Source organism: Chrysochloris asiatica, unplaced genomic scaffold (genome assembly GCF_000296735.1).
Source record: "Chrysochloris asiatica unplaced genomic scaffold, ChrAsi1.0 scaffold00062, whole genome shotgun sequence".
Lineage (NCBI taxonomy): Eukaryota > Metazoa > Chordata > Mammalia > Afrosoricida > Chrysochloridae > Chrysochloris > Chrysochloris asiatica.
The window spans coordinates 4,200,063-4,218,096 of NW_006408580.1; the positions used below are offsets into that span (position 1 = coordinate 4,200,063).

Consider the following 18,034-nt stretch of genomic DNA (forward strand, 5'->3'; position numbering starts at 1 on the left):
GAGTCTCTTCCTAGAGATTAGTTTTTGTTGTTCATGATCTGCACATAAAATGGAATGGCACGATATGTACTCTTGGGCCTGACATCCTTCACTCAGTATGCTGTTTTGTATCTGTAGTTTGTTCCTTTTTGTTATTGAGTAAAATTCGGTCATATGACATTTTATTTAACTAGTAATCCATTGAGGGACATTGGAGTTGTTAACAGTATGGAGCTATTATGAATCAAGTTGGTATAAATGTTCTTGTGCAAGTCTGTGTACAAGAAAAGGCCATTTCTCCTGGGGAAGACCCCAGCAACTAAATCTGGGTCAGAGTTCACCATCAAGAGCAACAGGAATGGAAGTGATGGACTTATCTTCAAAGGCCCATCTCATAGATAATTGAAGCACCAAAGAAGCCTCCCAATTATTCTCGTAGACTAAGCTATCCAATGTGTCTGATAGTCCAAAGGCAGCTGTGACTGATGGCAATGAAACGCAATAGCAATGGTATTGTTATTGGACTCAATGCTAAGTTTTTATTTTTAATTAAAAATTTGTGCTTGAAACTTTAGGAAACATGGTGGACTAGGTAGACACTACACAGACCCTCTACAACAAAGACCTGAAAGACTAAATTACACAGACACAATGAAAATTCTGGAATCCTGAACTTCCAAGGAAAGGTTAGACAAGTGGATTGAGTGTTTGCTGGGAGGAGAAGCTGAGCAGGGAAAGTAAGAGAGGGAGATTGACTCGTGAATGACAGGCCAGACACAGTGCGTCCATCTTGTGAGCAGCTTTGGCAACAGAAAGAGGCCTGGCAGAGCAGATTTACACAGGTGACGGAAAATGTGCAATTCCTTCTTTTTCCTCACGCTTTCTTGGTGACCAGAAGTGTTTCTAGCTCCCACGCTCATTTTACCTCTAGTGCAGAGCCTGCTTTCCAGGAGTTCTGAACCATGCAGTTGGGAACCATACCAGTGTAAGGTGGGGGCCAGCTGTGTTGTTTTGGTGTGCTGCTTTGGTGCTTGAATTCAGGTGGGATCGGTTCTAGACCTACAGAATCCGAAGAGCCACTAAACCAACATTACCTGTCCCCTGCTGCCCTGTGGTCATAACAGACACTGCTCCATCAAAAGCCTCCATGAACTACTTCCGGATTGAGTGCCCTGAACATAAAAAACACACCGAGGTCAATAGGAACTCCATCTAAGGCCAGGAACGATGTTGTCACATCCCTCCCACACCCACTTTGTAAGCTCCTTGGCTTGCAGGAGCCTGAGTTTTCACTTCTCTGGGTTCAACAGCTGCACTGTTTTGTCTTGGTTTGGTTTGGGGGGTTGGGGTGGTTTTTGCCTTTTGCTCTTTCATTGTTTTTGTTTGTTTATTCTTTCTCCTCCTTCTTCTCTTTCCAGCCCCTAAAATTTTATCCTTTCTATGCTTTTGTTTTTTTACTTCTGTTTCTCATTTCCCCTCTTCTTTTTTCTCCCTTTTGATTTTTTTTTTTTTTTTTTACTACTCTCTCTTTTCATCTTTCCTCTCCCTGGTTTTTCTGTTTTAAAAATTTCTTCTCTTATTTTTCTCTTCTATAATTCCATTTTCCTGCCCCTCTTTTCTCTCTTATTTATTCTTAAGCATTTTTTAAATTTCTTTTTATAATTTCCTCTCTTATTTTTCTCTTTTTAGCTCCATTTGCATGCCCTCTTTTGTCTTTATAATTATTATATTATTTTTTTTTCTGGTTGCTGCCTGTTTTTATGTATTCATTCTTTATATTATTTTCTCTTTTCATTGTTGGTTCCTTGTTTGTTTATTCTGTTTTGTTTTCTTGTGTGGGGGGAGGGGGGCAAATGGAGTTTTCTTTTCATCAGACAGGAGAGAGCAACTGTGACCATACAGCCCAACCACAACCATACCTTCTGAAGTTCCATCCACTGGGCAAGAGTTAATATCAGCTCCCATACCTTCTGATCAACAGCAGACAGCTACCAACACCAGTCAAACCCACTGTAAACACAGGTGCACAAACAGCAACTATGAATGGTATATGTGTTTCCATTCTCTAATTACACACACAGGAGACTGTTGGTTAGAGCCTAATAACACATCAACACACAATCATCAATTCAATACAAATACAACAACCCCACAGTGTCCCAAAGACAACAGACAATCTTAGGTCACACACACAAAAAAAGAAAGAATGGCTCAAACAAATGATCAAGATGTGTTGTTGTTGTTGTTGTTATGTGCCGTGGAGTCAGTTGTGACTCATAGCGACCCTGTACAGGATTTCCAAGGCTGTAAATCTTTACAGGAGCAGAAAGCCTCAACTTTCTCCCACGGAACAGCTGGTAGTTTCGAACTGCTGACCTTGCGGTTCCCAGCCCAATTCGTAACCAGAAGAAAAGGTAATGAAACTAACTGAAAAATAATTCAAAAGAATGATGTTTCAGTACCTTATAAGAATTGATAAACTAAGGAAAACACAGAAAAAGCTTTAGAAGAATTCAGGAAAACACTACAAGAACAGACAAATAAAAGCAAATGTTGAAACCATACAAAACCTGCAATTATAAATCCAGAAGATTAGTACTAAGATTTTAGGAATGGTCAATACTGCCGGGGACCAGCCTCGACACAATTATTAGAAGAGTCTCAATAGGAGGCTGTGGAGTTGGCGAATGAAAATAAAATAAAATAAACTCAAAGAGTCAATGGGTCATTTTTGAGTCTCAGGCAGATGGTGGTAATGGTTCTCTCTGATGACTCGCTTACTGCCTGCTGCCTTGACTGTTTATTTCAAAATTGTTGCTTATATCCCATTTAGAATATACAATGATCTCATATCAGTCATGTACAAGCAGTTACAAATCAATCAAATATTATATTGTTACATCAACGTTACAAGAGGAACACAAGGTCACCAAACATTCCTGTGTCTCTATTCTCCTTAGTTACTCCTTAGTTACCGTGATAACGTCTGCCTTCTGTGAGCGACTCTGTTTCTCTCTAATCCTCCCTAAAATGTCTGGTTAATTTTAAACAAAGTTCTATATCTTAGTTTCTAACTTTACCAACAACTATTACTTTCTATAGATTCATTAGTTACAGCTTACAATCAAAAACATAATTTTTACTATAACTGGCTATACATATAATTGATCAAACAATAAAAACAAGAACATAAAAGTACCCTAAAGTTTCATAGTTAAGACCAAAGCAGTAATTCTCTCATGCTAACAATTTCTCAAAACTTCTAATCAGACTCCTACCTCTGTTCCCAAGCTCTCACTGCCCTTGACTGTCTCCTAAGCTACTTTCTGAAAGCCTTAATGTCCTTGACTAAAACCACCTGGAATGTTTCTTACAATTTTAAGCTTGAATTGCTAAAACTTTAGCTAGTATGGTTCTTTCTAATGTTAAAACTTATTGTTAATGTAAAAAACAATTTTTATAATTACATAAGATTGAATATGGTGTGAAAGTTAATGTTAATGTGAAAGGCAACTATTATAATGTGAGGTTTGTTTAAAGTATCTAATGATTATGCAAGATTTTCTAAAACTTCTTATAAGAAATCAGAAATAAACTATTTTCCCAAGGGAAAGCTAGAAACCATGGGTCTCCTGCATGAGTCATCCCCTGTAGCTTTACTATCCAAGGGGGGCATTCATTGTCGCTTTGCTAAACAATGACTTTTCATGCATAAGGCTTCTCGCAGTTCTGCTCCTTGGCAGGATGGCGTCCGCCATTCGCAGGATGGCATCCACCACAATACATTGAAGGCAAAGGAGTAGAATCAAAGCAATGGTAGTGCAGATTAGTGAGCTTGAAGATAAATCTCTCACTACTAACATATTAGAAGAGCAATTGGAAAAAAGAAGGAAAAATCTGAAGAAATCCTGAGAGTTATGTGGGACACATAAAGAGGAACAACTTATAGGTAATCGGTATTCCAGAACAGTAATAGACAATAAAAATTGTTGAAGAGTTGTTGGAAGAAAACTTCCCTAACATCATGAAGGTGAAAAGATAAGCACACAAGAAGCTGAACCAACTCCAAATAGGATAGATCCTAAATGTTATCCAGTTTGTTATGCTTCAGACAGTCAAATGCCTTTGCATAGTTAATAAAATATAGGCAAACATCTTTCTTGTATTCTCTGTTTTCAGCCAAGATCCATCTGACAGTGGCAATGATTGATATGCCTTGTTCCACATCCTCTTCTGAATGTGATTTTAGTTCCTGTTGACATACTGCTACAAAGATTTTTTAATTATTTTCAGAAAACTTTTGTTTGTGTGTGATATTAATGACATTATTCAATAATTTCTGAAGCCTGTTGGATCACCTTTCTTTGGAATGGACACAAATATAGATCTTTTCCAGTCAGTAGTCCAGGTAGCTTTCTTCTAAGCTTCTTGGCATAGACAAGTGAGTACTTCCAATGTTGCATCTATTTGCTGCAACATCTCAATTGGTATTACATCAATTCCTGGAGCCTTGTTTTCTGTCAATACCTTCAGTGTAACTTGGACTTCTTCCTTCAATACCATAGATTCTTGATCATATGCTAACTCCTGAAATGGTTAAATGTTTACAATTCTTTTTGGTACAGAGGTTTGTGTATTCCTTCCATCTTCTTTTGACACCCACCTTCATTAAATTTTTGCCTTAATGTGCCATAATTCTATACTTAAAGCCATGGGATTGGAAAAAGGGATAATATAATGAATTCAGAATTTTATGAAGAGATGAGTGGAAATATTATGTATGAAAGATGTTTGTGTAAGACAGAGTAATTTCCAGGCCAAGTAAGAGGATTATCCTGATTTAAGGAGAAATTGGGAAGGGACAGAAGCACTAGAAAATCCTTGATTAGAACAGGGGAAGATAATTTTTAAAACACTATTTTTAGCTTTTATTATATCCCCCTAGTTCTAATCAGGTGTGGCACTGTAGGATAAGCAAGCACTGGACTACTAACCACAAGGTAGGCAGTTCAAACCCACCAGTCCCTCCTCAAAAACCCTATACAGAGTCACTATGGGTCAGAACTGACTCAACAGCACTTAACAACAAGAGGAAGTTCTTATCAAGGACCTCAACTTATATTAGAAAGTTAGGCAGCTTGAAAGAAGCCAACAACTTGGATCTCTTACCTCCCACCTTACATAAAGACTCTGGTGGATTATAAAACTAAATGTGGTTAAACTTTGAAGCTTTCAGAATATAATATAGAAGATTATTCCCATGACATGGAACCAGGAAAGGTCTTCTTCAACTCGAAAAGCAGTAATCACAAAGCAAAAGATGAACACATTTGACTACACTAATAATAATAATTTTATTCATCAAGAGACTCTATAAAGAAACATGCCACAGAATGGGAGAAGCTATTTGCAACACGTACACTGACAAAGAACTCATATCTGGAATGTATAAAGAATACCTACATACCGAGGAAAGGAAAAAAGATAACTCAATATAAAAATGGGCAGAAAAGTTGGTTTGAACCACAAGGTCAATGGTTCAAGCTCACCAGCCACTCCTTGAAAGCCCTGTACAGGATCTCTACAGGTTGGAACTGACTTGATGGCACTTAAATAGTAAATATGTTGTTGTTATTGTTAAGTGCCATTGGTTGAGTATAGGGTTTCCGGGGAGCAGCTGGTGAGTTTGAACCACCAACCTTCCAGTTCAAATGACTTTGCAGTCTGACACATTGGACCACAGCACCACACCAGGACTCCTATAACAAAAAGATATAACATAATATATAATATATATGCACAGATATATAAATAAACAATAAATATATTTTTTTAAAAAAAAGGGCAGAACACTTAAACAGGCTTTTCAAAAAAGTGGAAACCCAGGGGATCATGTGAAGAATACATAAGTGGAGCACAGACCTTTTTTCATTAAAAAACAAACAAACAAAAAAAACTTTATTATGAATTGAGTGATGGTTTTCAGAGCAAATCATCAGTTTTGCCCTCAACAAATCATACAGCTCACTTCATTTCAATGATTGCAATCCCCTCCATGTAATGTCAGCTGTCCCACTTTCTCCCTGTGATTCTTATTTCCATTCCACCCTCCTTCCAAACCCTTTTGAACTTCGTCCTTAGGCAAATGTTGCCCTTTTGATCTGGAAAGGCTGACATGCCTTACTAGTGAGTACACATTACTAGTGTTGTTGCCTCACTATACACCTATCTAGAACTTCAGGGCTAAGGTGCGCCTGACCCAAGCCATGGCATTTTCAATAGCCTCGTAGGCATGTGAAAGTTGAACAATGAATAAGGAAGACCATAGAAGAATTGATGCTTTTGAGTTATGGGTGTTGGAGGAGAATATTAAAAGTACCATGGACTGCCAGAAGAACAAACAAATCTGTGCTGGAAGAAGTACAGCCAGAAGAATACTCCTTAGAAGTCAAGGATGGGGACACTTCGTCTCATACTTAGGACATATTATCCCTGGAGAAGGACATCATGCTTGGTAAAGTGGAGGGTCAGAGATGAATTCACACAGTGGCAACAGTAATGGGCTCAAGCATAACAACAATTGTGAGGATGGCACAGGACCAGGCAGTGTTTCATTCTGTTGTTCATAGGGTCAGGATGAATTGGAGTGGACTTGACAGCACCCAACAACAACTACTACATGGTTGAAAACGGTGTCTCAATTCAGTTCCAGACCTGAAGAGTAACCAAAGAAACCAAAGAGACTGGTTCCTCTAGTCTCTTTCTGACCAGTGAGCCCAGACTTTTTTTTTTTTTTTATAATTTTGAGTTTTATTTCACATGTTCTCGCACACTATCCAGGACTTTCCAATGTGATCCCTTTCAGAATAGCTGGTAGTGGTGACCAGACACTAGTTCTTCTAGTCTCAGAATCACGGAGACTGATGTTCACTTGTGCCTTTAGTTCATTGGACTGATTGACTCCAAGCATCTTCAATTTTCTTTCCACTACACAGGGAGAGACCAATAGTTGCACCTTAGATGGATGCTCATGAGCTTTTAAGATCCCAGTAGCTACTCACAAAAGTCAGATGTAGAACATTGCATTTGTGGGCTATGTTGTGCAAATTGACCACAATGTCCCCCAAGACTATGGTCCTGAGTCCCCAGACCCGGAAACTCATTGCTTCCAAAAGTCTGATAATATCTAAGTTTTCATCATTTGCTCACTGTATGTTCCACCATATTCACAGTTATGTTTGCAGCAAAGGTGAATCTCCATGTACAATAGCCTTTCAAATCCTTATATATTTGTGGGTATATTCCCAATGTCCCTCTCATACCCATTCTGCCTGTGTACCTGTCCATGTCTCTACCCATAGATGATTGTTGTTGCAGGGTTGTGTATTTTGTTCTATCCCTTTAAACTCTTGCTCTCCTCCTGCTGCTCCTTGGAAACCCTAGACAGGGTCGCTATGGGTCTGAATCGACTCAACAGCACTCAACAACAACTCCTGCACAGAGCATTTTTAAGGCAATTTTGTATGATTCCCTAAGGACTGATATTTAATATTATGCATTTGTCAAAACCTGTAGGAGTGTCTAATAGCAGAGTGAACCCTAATGTAAACCATGAACTTCAGCTAATAGTAATATATTAATATTGATTCATCAATTATATGAAATGTGCCACATTAGTGCAAGATGCTAATATTAGAAGTTGTGTACAGGAGGGATGAGAAGTATATGGGAAGTCTGCATTTTCTGCACAATTTTTCTGTAAACTTAAAACTGCCTTAAAGAATAAAATATACTTTTAAGAAAGAAAGAAATCAAAATATTCAGTAAATATGAAAAAATGGTCAATCTCATTGTTAAGGAGGAAACACAAATTAATACCATGATGATGTACCACTGTGGACTCCTGGTGTGGTGCTGTGGGCTTAATGCACTGGACCACAAGATCAGTTTGAACTGTAAGGCTGGTGGTTCAAGCTCACCGGCCGCTCCTCAGAGACCTTATACAGGGTTGCTATGAGTTGGAACTGACTCCATGGCACTTAGCAACAACAAAATATATTTTATTGGAAAACATTTATAAGTTTGATAAAGCCAAACATTAGAGAGGATATGCAGCAAAAGTAACTCTGTCTCATACATTGCTGATGGGTGTGCAAACTGGTACTATCTCTTTGGATAACGGCTTAGTATATACTGGTAAAAGTGAAGACAAACATAATTTCTCTTCCAGTAGTTCTGTCCTTGGATGCATACTGGAGAAACACATGTATGCATTTACCCAGATATGATGTTTTAATGTTATATATATATATATATTCTATATATAAAATGGAGTCTTGGTGTGGCACTGTAGGATAAGAACTCGACTGCTAACCAAAAGGTCAGAGGTCCAGCCGTTCTTGGGTCAGAATCGACTCGATGGCACTTAACAACCACAACAACCTGTCTGATTCTTTTTAACCCTTTATATTTTCTGTGCTTTTTTTTTTAGAGGAAATTTTTGAAGATAAATTTCTTGATACTTTGTTTTCCTCTTTAGCTACTGTTATAGCTAGAATCGCAGGGGGAAACACTCTCTTTTTAGAATGGTTGTATTTGTACATCATGAATAAAAGACACTTTGTCAAGCTTTTTAAAAAAATCTTATTCCTATGTGTCACAATTGACTCGACAGCACTTAACAGCAATAACAACCATTATTAGTGAAGGAGCCCTATTAGGTTAGTGGGTTTCAAGAGGCTGGGCTTGCAAAAGGGGGCCAGTATGCCTAGCCCCTGCAGAGGGACTACAGTGAGACAGAGGTGTCTTGCTCAGGGCAGAGGGCCAGATTGTCTGAAGAGCAACTTCTCAAAGGCTGGATCACCAGGCATCCCCAAAGTGGTGTTTTTCCTGGACAAAGATTTGGTTTTTCTTCCCTGGAAGACCAAGGCATTGGAGCTGACCAGACAGAAGTTTTGACCCACACCTTCTGCCTCTTTGCCGCCACAGGCTGCTGCACACACAGAGTGCTAGGAGAGCAGCAGCTGAGTGGTCATGCAGGGACCTTACTGGGGCTTCAACTGGACCCAGCCCGGCCTGTGCATGAGTACCTCATGGGGCTGGAAGCTGGGCAAGGTCAGTAATTCGAATCTACCAGTCATTCTGTGGGAGAAAGATGAGGCTTTCTGCTCCCATAAAGATTTACAGCCTCAGAAACTCTATACATGGTATGTGTGAGTCAAAACTGACCCCACGACACTTAACAACAACAAGTTATTATTAGTGAGATTGGTTTTATTTTTTATGCAGGTCTTGATATCAGATTTGACTCCTTTTGAAAAATACATTAAAGTTTGAATTCCGTAAAGATGACAAACTGAACATGGTAGCAAACCAAATCTTATGTGTTACTGGTGGTTGTGTGTCGTGGAGTCGGTTCCAACTCATAGTGACCCTGTACGGGATTTCTCAGGCTATAAATCTTTCCGGGAAGAGAAAGCCTTGTCTTTCTCCCGTGAAACAACTGGTAGTTTTGAACTGCTGACCTTGAGGTTAACAGCCCAATTCATTACCACTACACTACCAGAGCTCCTTGTTGTTGCTGATAGTTGGGGGCATGTGAAGCTTTGAGTTTCATGAGAATCTTAGCAGGGAAAACTTGGGTGGAGTTTTTTTCTTGATGGATTGGTCAAGTCTTGAAGACCAGAGTTAGAGAGCCTAAGAGACAGGATTAGAATGAGGCGGATACTGCAGATAGCTCATACCACCAAGACATAGATCTCAGTGGGGAAGGGAGCCTGGCATTGGATCCCCTCAGGTGGGTTTCCAAGAGGTCAAAGGGAACTGAAGGAGTGGACTGTGTCTTCTCCATGCCTGAGTCTAAAAATCTGTGAGAAGACCTAAGAACAGAAAGATTTCTTTCTGGGTCCTCAGCAAGGTACTAGTAACCTGCTTGCTCCTATGGGGAATGACTAAGCTTGTCTCCTACCACTTTTAGGACTATAATTAATAACTAGTGTAGCATTGTGGGATAAGCACTGGACTTCTAATCTATGAGTCAGAACTGACTCCATGGCATTTAACAACAACATTAATAACTGCACCTCAGTCCCAAGTACAAATAACTCATCTAAAGGAGTCCCAGATGCTAGAGAGAGGAGATCAATCAAAACAAGAACAACACATGTTCAACAAAACTTGTTCAAGACAACCCCTCAAATAATAATATGAACACTTAAGAAGATTCACATGTAGTTCTAAATATTTTCTAAGTCAGTAGTGGAGTGGAAAGAAAGGATGGTCATTGTTGGGATACAAATTGGTGGTCTGCAAACTTAAGTGGAAGAAATACTTCAAAGCATGGATCAAAACCAAAGATGGAAAGCATGAGGAACTTGTACATAGATGAGGGTAAGTAATGAAATATTTCAACTAGGGTTCCTGTTCATACATGTACAGGCTTATTCCAAACAAGACATGTTTAAATGTGTCTTTGTGATCAGTGGGTGGCTGCAAGGGCAAGTTCTTTCAGTAGAGCTTGTTTGTCTTGTCTTAGGAGTCCTGGTAGCATAGTAGATTATGACATTGAGTTTGTTCCGACTCATAGCAACCCTATATAGGGTTCTCAAGGAGCAACTGGTGAGTTTAAACTGCCGACCTTGTGGTTCAAACCGACCTTGAATTCCAGTACTCTATCCCACAGCACCACACCAGGACTTCATATACTTACATATTTACAAATATAAGAAGATTTTGAAAGATGGGAAGAAGAAAGCAAACTGGTCAGGGACCTATTGTTGTTATTGTTGATTGCTGTTGAGTTGGTTCTGACTCATAGCAACCCTGTATAGGGTTTCCAAGGAACAGTTGGTGGATTTGAACTGTTGATCTTGTGGTTCACACTCCAGTGTCCAGTTAGGGACCTAGAGCCCTGAAAAACGACATAGCAGTGAGTTTCCTGAGTTTTATTTTTGCCTCACATATCCTAGACTGGGTGTGGGGAAGTTGGTAATTGGGAAATGCCAATGGAAGCAGACAAAAAAAAAGTCCCCAAAGAAGGTTGCTGGGTGCCTTTTATTTCTTTTCGTGCCTTATTGGAATGACTAGTATCTCCACTACAATGACAAATAGAAGTGGTGAAAGTGGACATCATTGTCTTGTTCCTGAACTTAAAGATTCCGTTGTTCAGTCTCTTTCCTTGTTATGCATCTGTTCAAACTTTTCTTTTTTATCTTGGTAACAGCTTAATTGAGATATAAATCTCATCCCATAAAACCACCCACTAATGTGACAGGGTTGTATTCTTTCACCATATTTATTCAACCTGTATGCTGAGCAAATAATCCAAGAAGCTGGGTTCTATGAAGAAAAACGTGGCATCAGGATTGAAGGAAGACTCATTAACAACCTGCGATATGCAGATGATACAACCTTGCTTGCTGAAAGTCAAGAGGACTTAAAACATTTACTGAGGAAGATCAAAGAGCACAGCCTTCGGTATGGATTGCATCTCAATGTCAAGAAAACAAAACTCCTCACCAATGGACCAATAAACAACATTCTTATCCATGGAGAAAAGATTGAAGTTGTCAAGGACTTCATTCTTCTTGGCTCAACTATCAACACTCATGGAAGCAGCAGTCAAGAAATCAAACAACATATTGCATTAGGCCAATCTGCTGCACAAGACCTTTTTAAAGTGTTGAAGAGCAAAGTTGTCAGTTTGAGGACTAAGGTGTGCTTGACCCAAGTCATGGTATTTTCAATAACCTCATATGCATGTGAAAACTGAACAGTGAATAAGGAAGACCATTGAAGAATTGATGCTTTTGAATTATGGTGTTGGAGAAGAATATTAAAAGTACCATGGTCTGCCAGAAGAACAAACAAACCTGTGCTGGAAGAAGTGCAGGCAGAGCGCTTCTTGGAGGCCAGGATGGCCAAACTTCGTCTCTTATACTGGAGACATATTATTAGGAGGGACCAGTCGCTGAAGAAGGCTATCATGTTTGGTAAGGTAAAGGGTCAGAGAAAAAGAGGAAGACTCCCAGCGAGATGGATTGGCAAAGTGGCAGCATCAATGGGCTCAAGCATGACAACAATTGTGAGGTTGGCCCAGGATCGGGCAGTGTTTCGTTCTGTTGTGCGTAAGGTTGCTATGAGTCAGTACCGACTTGATGGCACCTAATAACAACAACAGCAATGTGTACAAAATGGAGCCCTGATGCAGTCCTGAAGGATAAGCACTGGACTACAAGGTAGGTTTGAGCTACATGGTGACAGTTTGAGCCCACCAGCAACTTCTCAAAAACCCTATATAAGGTTGGTATGATTCAGGGCCAACTTGACAGCACTTATCAGCAACAGCAACAATAATGTGTACAATTAAATGGGTTTCAGTATATCCAGAGTTGTGCAACCATCACCACAATAAATTTTAGAATATTTTTATCACCCTTAGTTAGTTAGCAACTACACTCTTATCCGTTCATCCTCCCTTGTCAACCATTAACAACCACTAATCTACTTTCTGTCTCTAGAGATTTGCCTATTCTAGATATTTAATGTAAATTAAATCATACAACATGTACTCCTTTAAGACTTTCTTCTTTCATTCAGCATAATGTTTTCAAGGTTTTTCCGTGCATCATCAGTACATTATTTCTTTTTGTGTTAAATAATATTCCATTGTATGGAAAATTTTGCCCCTTCATCCGTTAATGGACAGTTGGGTTATTTCCATTTTTAGCTATCATGACTAATGTTGGTATTAATATTTGTACATACAATTTTGTGAGGACACATATTTTCATATCCTAGAAATGGGTTTTATTTATTCTTGAGACAGTTTAGGACATTTGTGTCTACGATGCCTAAGTTGTTTAATGTGTTGACATAAAGTTGTTCAAAATATTTATTTATAATCCTTCAAAGTTCTGTAGAGTCAGTAAGATGTCCCCTCTTTCATTCTGATTTTGATAATTTGAGTCGTCTCTCTGTTCTTGATCAGTCTCTTTTCTTCTTGGTCAGGTGTGATAGTTAAAGTTTTCTGTCAACTTCACTGGACCAGGATTGTCAGTGATTTGACAGTTGAGATGTAGTTATCCCCATGATGAGATCTAATATAATGTAATCAACTCTATGATGAAGTCTGCTATGAGCAGTCAACCAATTGAAAGGATGTTTCCTCAGGAGTGTGGCCTGCTTCCAATATATGGGACCCTTGGGCAAAGCTTGATTGCTTTCTATTGTATCTGGATCTTGCATCTGGTTCTTCATCCAATCTCCAATTCTTTGTACTTGAGCCAGTGGCCTGTTTTATTGCTTGCCAGTCCTGGGAGTCATCTGCAGCCTGCTGTCTGACCTGCTGCTCTGTTTCATCTGACCCATGAATTTGGAATTGCCTTCCTCTACAAATGTGTGAGTATGTCTTTGGCATAAACTTCTTTATATATATATATGTGTGTGTATATATAATTCCTGATGTGGCACTGTAGGATAAGTACTGGTCTGTGAACCACAAAATCAGCAGTTCAAACCCACCAGCTGCTCCTAGGAAACCCTACACAGGCTCGCTATTAGTCAGAATTGACTCAATGGCACTTAAGAACAATATATATATATAATTCCTGGTGTGGTGCTGTAGGATCAGCACTGAACTGTGAATCACAAGGTCAGCAGTTCAAACCTATCAGCTGCTTCTCGGAAATCCTATACAGGATCATTATGAGTCAGAGCCGACTTGACGGCACTTAACAACAGTATGTCTATGTTACATGACACTTAACAACAAAAACAGCATATATGTGTGTGTGTAGTTAATATTAGCAACATATACATATGTTGTTGCTGTTGCTAAGTGCTGTCAATTCAGTTCTGAGCCATAGATACTCTGTAGAAGGTTTCAAAGGCTGTGCATCTTTGCAGGAGCAGAAAGCCTCATCTTTCTCACACAGAGCAGATGGTCAGGTAGATTTTAGGATACAATAGACTGTCTTAAATGAAGGAAAAAGTTAATAGACTATAGGGTAACCCCAAAGAAAGTTAATACTTCAAAACTTACCATGAAAACAAAGATCCAAGCAGAACGAGGAAACATTAAAACTAAGAAGAAACTGACAAGAAATAGCACCAAAAAAACACACAAACTCAGCACAAGAAGGCATGCAGAACAAAGGAATGAACAGCACCACAAAAATTAACATAATGATAGCTATTAATTCATACCTATCAATAATTACACTGAATGTGAATGAATTAAATGCACCAGTGAAGAGACAGAGAATGGCAGAATGGATAAGAAAACAAGACCCTTCAATATGTTGCCTGCAAGAGACACAACTTACACACAAAAACAAAAACAAACTAAAAGTTAAAGGATGGAAAAAAATATACCAAGATAATTGCAATTAAAAACACAAGCAAGAGTGGCAATAATAATCTTTGATAAAATAAACTTTAAGGCAAAAACCAACATAAGCGATAAATAACTATATAGAAAACTACAACACCTCTACAAGAAAAAGACAAATAACCCAATTAAAAAATGGGCACAGGACATGAACAGGTACTTCACCAAGGAAGAGATCCAGGCAGCCAAAAACATATGAAGAAATCTTCACAATCACTAGCCATTATTGTTGTTGTTGTGTGCCATCGAGTTGGCATTAGAGAGATGCAAATCAAAACAATGAGATATCATACTCGGAAGAGAGGTGGAGAGAGGGGCTGTTGCTTGCGCTCCTGTCTGGGGAGCTGAGATTGAAGACAAATGCATGAAGATCTTAGAAACAATTGCTTTGACTTCATTTTCCTGTTTAAGAAGCAACATAGGGCTCAGAAGCCCTGAATTTTACCCCAAGACTCCATTAATACAAAATTTAGAATAATGAATCTCGAAAGTGATGGAACCACATCTAAGAGCATGTTTGACTTGGACTATGCTTCATGGAAAATTCGTTTAACACTAGTGGTAGCTGGCTTTTTCTTTTACCTGGGTGTTTTTGTTGTTTGCCACCAGCTGTCGTCTTCTTTGAATATCACTTACCGCTCTCTAGTGTCTAAAGAAAAGATCTTCTGGAATCTCGCAGCCACTCATGCCATCTTTGGTGTTCAGAGTACTATTGCTGGTATGTGGGCTTTGCTTGTGGACCCTGTTCTTCATGCTGATAAGGCACGGAACCAGAAAAACTGGTGTTGGTTTAATGTTGCAACAGCAACTGGATTCTTTTTCTTTGAAAATGTAGCCGTTCACCTGTCCAACTTGTATTTCCGGACATTTGATTTGTTTTTAGTTGTCCATCATCTCTTTGCCTTTCTTGGATTTCTTGGATCAGTGATCAATCTCAAAGCTGGTCACTATCTAGCTATGATCACATTGCTCTTGGAGATGAGCACCCCTTCACCTGCATATCCTGGATGCTCTTAAAGGCTGGTTGGTCAGAGTCTCTGTTTTGGAAGCTAAATCAATGGCTAATGATTCACATGTTTCATTGCCACATGATTTTAACCTACCACATGTGGTGGGTGTGTTTTTGGCACTGGGATGGTTTGATCAACACTCTCTATCTGCCCCATTTTGCCCTCTTCCTTTTTGGACTGACCCTCCTCACACTAATACTTAATCCATATTGGACCAATAAGAAGACACAACAACTGCTCAATCCAGTGGATTGGAACTTTGTACAACCAGAACCAAAAACTAGTCAACCTGAAAGGACCAATGGTCAGGTACTCCAGAAGAAGAAGAAGAAGCAGTAGCTATTTCAGGAACCAAATGACTCCAAAATTGCCAATCTGGAAATGGTATGTGAGATTATATGAAGCTCCTTGAACAAAGAATTTTATAAAATACCGAGTAGTAAATTTTTGTTTGTTTATTTAATCCTATTTCGAAGTGAAATACTCTTTTGCATCAGTATTAATTTTGAAGTAGCTGAAAAGTATTTTTAAAACCTTGTTCTCATCTTTTGGAGCAGATTTTTGCTCTCATGATTTCTTGTAATGTACTTCCTTATAAGCATAACCATGTTGGATAATTTTTAGCATTAATGAAGGGAATTTTTGTGATCAAGGATTATAATGCAAAGTGACTGTACTACCAGGTATACAATGGTACAGTACCTATATAACCGAGAATACGTTTTGATATTCATGTTAAACACGTTACTGGTTTTTTTATGTATTGTACTATACTATACTGTACTTAATATTATCAATGTGAGCTTTCCCTACTTAACAAATAAAGTTTACAATGTAAAAAAAAACACACACACACACAAGAAAACAATGAGATATCATCTCACACCAGCAATAACAGCAAAGATCAAAAAAGTAGAAGACAGTAAGTGTTGGCGAGGATGTGGAGAGACTGGGAAGCTCCTGAATTGCTGGTGGGATTGCAAAATGGTCCAGCCTCTCTGGAAAGCAATATCACGCTTCCTCAGAAGGTTGGAAATAGAAATACCTTATGATCCAGCAATTCCTGTACTTGGTAGGTTTGTTAGGTAGGTTTGCATGGGCTAAGATATAAATTTATATATTTAAGTTGGGGATAGGTCCTTTGTGGTACAATGGTGAATAATTGTTATCAGGACTGACTGTGAGTGTTGGAAATGTAAAAGTGCACATTTTGAAGCAAAAGGAGGGGAATGATTGACTATGCATTCCAGGAGCCAAGGTCCCTGGAACCATCAAGGGAGAAGAGCGGAGTGCGAGACCCTATCCAGAGAAGCAGTGATGCCAGAGATGGAGTCAGAGATGATGATGTGGAAAAATGGAGTGGCTGGGGACTCTAGACCCAGAGAGGGAGAGGGGTGAGAGACTGTGTGCTGATGACTGGTGGGCAGGCTTGCAGGGTATACCCTTTGGTTGGTTGTTGATGCATGGAGGGGATTGTAACCGTGGCAATGAAATAATATATACGATAGGATGAATGTAAAGTTAATGTTCTCCCATGTAAACTATCACATAATTCACAATAAAACATTTTTAAAAAAAGAAAAGAAAAGAAAGAAAGACTGGGGAAAAAAGTGAGCTGGGGAACAATTTCAAGCAACCTAACATATACATCAAGAAGTCCTGGTGGCGCTGTGGGTTAATGCACTAGATTGCAAGGTCGGTTTAAAACACAAGGCCGGTGGTTCAAGCTCACCAGCTGCTCGTTGGAAACCCTATACAGAGTCGCTATGAGTCAGAATCGACTCGGCGGCACTTAGCAACAACAAACATATACATCATTCCTTAAAAGGTATTGGGAAGTAGGAGAGGGAAGGGATAAAAACACAATAGTTAAGGGAATAGTAGCCAAAAATTTCCAATTTGATGAAAACTATAATTCTACAGATTCAGGAAACTCAAAGAAAACCGAGCCAAAGATACATGAAGATACATGAAGAAAGACACATCTTATCAAATTATTTAAAACCAGTGAAAAAGGTAAAATCTTAAAATCAGCCAGAGGGGGGGGAAATACATATTACATACAGAGAAATAAAGATAAGAATGATGAGCAGATTTTTAGTTGGAAATAAGTCAAGGCAGATGACAATGGAGCACGTCTTTAAAGTAGTGGAAGAAAAAACTAGAATTCAATAGTCAACAAAACTATCTTTCAAAAATGATTGAGAGGGTAGCTCTGAAACCAGAAAAACTAGATAGTGCCTCGCTACTACTACCAACTACTCTGAAAAGGATCCCATTAGAATACCCTGGATAGAGTGGGAGACTATGTGGAACATAACTAAAAATTACTAAGCTTACTAATCAAAAAGAGACTGGAAGAATCTGAGACTATGGTTCTCAGCCATCCTTCAGGTCTGGAATGAAACATCCATGTGGCCCAATTTTCAGCTAAGTGGTAGATAGGTGGCTAGGGGACAACACATTAATAAGATACTCACCATGGAATGGTCAACCATTCAAGATCAAAATGGCAACATTTACCTAAGGACGAAGTTCTAAAGTTTAGGAAAGGGGGTAGAATAGAAGGAAGAAACACATAGAGGAAGTGGGGTAATTGTTACATGGAGGGGATTGCAATCATAGAGATAAAATAAACTGAACGATCTGTTGAATG

At 38.9% G+C, this 18,034-nt stretch overlaps 1 pseudogene; it reads left to right on the forward strand.

Annotated features, from left to right (window-relative positions):
- The first annotated feature begins 14,845 nt into the window (after window positions 1–14,845).
- On the forward strand, window positions 14,846–15,717 carry LOC102841222 (annotated as a pseudogene).
- Window positions 15,718–18,034: the final 2,317 nt, after the last annotated feature.